Below are 5,189 nucleotides of genomic sequence, written 5' to 3' on the forward strand. Positions count from 1 at the left end.
TTCTAATATTATTTGATTGCTTGCATTATATGTATTGATTTCAATGTAGATGGTGTTTTCTAATCCTATTTGATTGATAGCATTAAATGGATTAGATGTTATTCATCTTGAGACTGTAAATTATTAAAAACATTTTTCAAGATTAGATGAATGGGGAGAGAGGGAATAAGATTTCTTGCACTAGATGCATTGATTTCAGTGTAGATGATAATATCTAATCCTATATGAATGTTTTTACTAGATGCATTGATTTCAGTTTAGATGTTGGTTTCTAATTATATTTGATTGCTTGCACTAGATGCATTGATTTCAGTGTAGATGTGGATTTCTAATCGTATTTAATTGCTTGCATTAGATGCATGGATTTCAATGTATATGTGGATTTCTAATCCTATTTGATTGCTTGCACTAGATGCATTGATTTCAATGTATATGTTGATTTCTAATCTCATTTCATTGCTTGCAACAGATGCATTTATTTTAGTGTAGATGTCGTTTTCTAGTCCTATTTGATTGTTTGCATTAGATGTTGTTAATCTTGAGGCTGTAGATTATTAAAAAAAATCAAGATATATTTAGTATTACATAGGACACTATTAAAAAATAATTCGCTGTCAAAAGATTTGCATAATCAATCCTCCTGCAAAGTGCAAATTAATCTTTGACAATATTGTCTCCCTTCTTCATCACCAACTAATTATTAATATACAATTACATATATTCAAACTTATTAATAGAGTAATTGTATACAACAATGTATTCAAAATATTTAAAAGAGAAAAATGTATGTGATAAACATCAAAACAAATCAAAATATTCTTGAAGGAGATGTGATAATTGTTTGGAGAAACAAATAATGTAAAATAAATCTCGTCACTCATTAAAAAAAATTCAAAAATACGTTATTTCTTGACTTTGCAAAATAGTCTTAAAAATAAATAAATAAAAAATCATCAAAATATTCTTGAAGGAAATAAATTATTTCAAACATAACCAAAGAAATGAATTATTTTAAGAGTAATCTTGACACATTAAATTATTAAAACAATTCTTCAATATATATTTTGTAATATTTGGAGGAACACTATTTAGAATTAAATTAGTTATCAAAAGTGGTGATACCTAAAATTAAATGAAATAGATATGCAATATCAATCCTTCTGCAAATTATTGACGAATTGTCTCCCTTCTTCATCACCAACTAATTACTAATAAACAATTACATACACATATAAAAATATAACGCAACAATTATAACATTCACAAACATTACCATCCAAATCCAAACACATAAACACACTAACCACTCAAAGTAACCAAGCACAGACGTACAAACCATTCAAGGAAAGCAACACAGACTAAAATAAATAAGAGAATGATATGGTCATGCCAAGCAAAGAAAACATAATGTGAATTTTGAATTTATCTCAAACATATACATAATAATGATAATCTAAAAATGTGACATTGTTGCCCTCAACTGGAACCAACTTAGATCCATCTAACATTGAATCTATCATGCACCGAGAGGGATCAAATTCCTCGAGGTGTAAACCTTTCCTCAAGTTCTACACACCAAAAAGAAGGTTTGCACCTTGCACCTCGAGGAATTTGATCCCTCTCAACGCATGATAGATCTAGTGTTAGATGGATCTAAGTTGATTTTATTTCATGTTGATATATATATATATATGTATATATATATATATGGGGGGGGGGGATCTTTTATAGTGTTAATGCTTAATTATGATACGTCAACATGGACTTAAAATAAGGATTTTATAAATAGAGGATTACTTCATTCATGTTTTGAAAGGAATAAGTTTGGAGAAAGTCGAGATGGTTTTAACTGGCTTGAATATATAAAAAGGCTTGTGTCAAGGATATATATATATATATATATATATATATATATATATATATATAGATATAAGAAAGTTGTATTTATGAAAAATGGAGTTAGATATATACATGTGTGGGATGTGCTTAAATTTTTTAAAGTATCGTACAGATTTGGTTTTGGTTTGAATCTATTTATTTTGGAATATTTGGTATTTAGGTCTGGGTGCATTTGGTATTTGATTTGAGATTTGGTGCATTTAAAAATGTCAAGTTCATTTGTTAGTTGATATTTAAATGAGTTTACAAAGTTATATGGAGAGAATAACACAAATTGGAAATGTTAGTTGTAGACTCTACTGGAAAACTACAAAGCTTGGTCAATAGTAACAGTGGATGAAACCAAACTAGTAGGACCAATAACTTCATTTCAAGATTGTGAGCGCAGAGAAACCAAGGCCAATGTACTCTTGTGGATGCCAATAAAGGACAACATTATTACACACATCATGTATTGTGCAATATGGGAAACACTCAAAAAGTTGTATGAAACTTCAATACTAATAGACTCTTATTTTTGAAGAAGAGACTTTTCTCAATAAAGATGGAGGTAAATGAAATCATTAATGATTTTCTTTCCACAAAGAAAGAATTTTTTGATAAACTTGGTGCTATTGGTGAAAATATTTCTAGCAGATATCTAATAACTATTACTTTGAATAGGATGTTGGATGATTATCATATGTTTATCTCTAGACTTTCAACTAGAGAAAAGGCTCCTAACTTTGATGAAGTAACAAGTATTCTCATGCAAGAAAAAGAAAAATGGAAGAATTTTGTTGGTAGATCTCAAAGTTTAGATTTGGCACTGGTAGCTAAAGGGAAGCAACCATACAAAGAAAATCCAATGGAAAAGAACAAAGGAGGCAAGTCACAGTGAAAACTACATCAAGGCACTGCACCACCAAGGACAAATACCTATATGAAGAAGAAGGATAGATGTTTCTATTGTGGTAAGCCTAGACACCACCTAGACACATAAAAGGAAATTTGACGAGTCCAAGCATTAAAGGCATTCAAGAAATTTTGTTGATAAAGAAGCTTCACTTAGTGATAATTTCAAAAATCTCAAATTATTCATTTCAAATGTTGCCTTATCAGTAGAAATTGATGATATTAATGCATGGTTTACTGACTCTAGTGCTTCAATAATTATGACATGCAAAAATGAATGGTTTGATACCTTCAAGAAAATAATAATGGTACTCATCTATCTAGGAGATGATCATTCTCATGAAATCAAATTTTATGGTGATGTATGTGTAACTTTACAAAATGGCCATGTCAGACAAATACAGAATGTGATGTATGTCATTGGAATCAAGAAGAATCTAATATCTATTGCCACCATTGCATATTAGAATCTCAAAGTTGAATTATTTAAATCACATTGTGTTGTTAAGGATATATAGGACAACTACAACATCATAGCCAAGAGGAGTGAGAGTTGGAGGCTTGTATATGTTTGATGCTAACATACAAGATAATCAAGCGTTGGCATCCACCACCATGACAAGAGAAGAGGTTTTGGCATCAAAAAGTATGGCCACCTTAATTATCATGACTTGTTGTTACTTCAAAAACAGATAATGGTAGAGGGACTTTCATTGTTAAAGCATGAATATTCAACATGTGAAGGGTGTGCATTATGGAAGATGCATAGTCCCTACTCATACAGATAGAAGGAAAAGAGATTTTCTTGAACTTGTACATACAAATGTGTGTGGGCCTATGCAGACTAGATCATTAGGAGGAGCATATTATTTCTTGATATTTGTTGATGATTGCACAAAATATACTTGGGTTTATTTCATGAGAAAGAAGAGTGATGTATTTGAATATTTCAAAGAGTTTAAAAACTTGGTTGAGAAGCAAATAGGAAAATACATCAAAATCCTTTGATCTGATCAAGGGGGAGAATATACATTAGGATCATTTGTGAAATACTCCAAAGAAAATGGAATTGTGCAAAAATACACAGTGCCAGCTACTCCATAACAAAATGGAGTAGCTGAAAGGAAGAACATAACCTTAGTGGAATATGACAAGAGTATAATGAAAGGTAAAAATCTTACCAATGACTTTTGGGTTGAAGCTATTAGTATTGTTGTTTATTTAAAAAATAGAAGTCCAACTAAAAGTTTAAATCATAAGAATCCATTTGAAAATCTTTATGGTTATAAACCAGCAGTAAGTCATTTAAGAATATTTGGAAGTAAAGCCTTTGCTCATGTTTTGAAAGAAGATAGAAGAAAGTCTGATGCAAAATTTATCAAGTGTATTTTCATTGGTTACTATTCTAAAGATAAAGCATACAAGTTGTTTGATCCTTCTACGCATGGTTTTTTTTGCAAATAGAGATGTGTTCCATGAACATACAGATGAAGGTCATAGGGTTTCCAATGATGATGCGTGTGATATTCCTCATGATTGTGATGATGCCACAGAAGAAGTTGATGGCAAACAAGTGCAGAAAGAAGAGGAAAAATCAAGCAGTGAAAGCACACCTAGAGGAGGAAAAGAGCCACCACAAAGAAAAAGAAATGATGAAATCAGTGAACTACCAATAAGGTCATCATGCCAAATTTAGCGACCGGTAAGGTACAAAGACTATGCCTTGATGACTAAAGCGGTTAATGTCATAGAACCTTTGAACTTTAGAGAAGCTAATGAACATGCAGAATGGAAAAATGCAATGAAGGAAGAATATGATTCCATAATGAAAAATGAAACATGGGAATTAACAGAATTTGCTAAGGATAAGGTTCCCATAGGTTCAAAATAGTTGTTCAAAACAAAATTTAACGTCGATGAAACTATTGATACCTGTAAAGCTAGACTGGTAGCAAAAGGTTATTCATGGAAAGAAGGGATAAATTATGAAGAAAAAATTGCATCGATAGCTAAAATGGACACCATTAGAATGATTATTGCATTGAAAACCCGGGATAATTGTAAGTTAAATCAGCTAGATGTCAAATCAGCATTTGTGCATGGAGAATTAAAGGAAGAAGTCTATCTTGTTTAGCCAGAGAGACTTTGTAAAACAAGGAGAAAAACATATTGTTTGTAGGTTAAAGAAAGCACTATATGGAATGAAACAAGCACCATCATGGTATGTGAATATTCATAAATTCTTCTCTCAACAAGGTTTTACTAAAAGTAAAGGAGATTTAAATCTCTATATCAAAAGGCCATATTGTGTTGATTTATGTATATTTAATGATATATCACAATAGAAAGTGCTACCAGGTTAATTGAAAAGATCAAAAGGTATCTGTCACAAGAAT

This window comes from Pinus tabuliformis, chromosome 2_2 (assembly GCF_031772625.1).
Source record: "Pinus tabuliformis cultivar Carrire ecotype Pingquan chromosome 2_2, CPIR1, whole genome shotgun sequence".
NCBI classification, from domain to species: Eukaryota; Viridiplantae; Streptophyta; class Pinopsida; order Pinales; family Pinaceae; genus Pinus; species Pinus tabuliformis.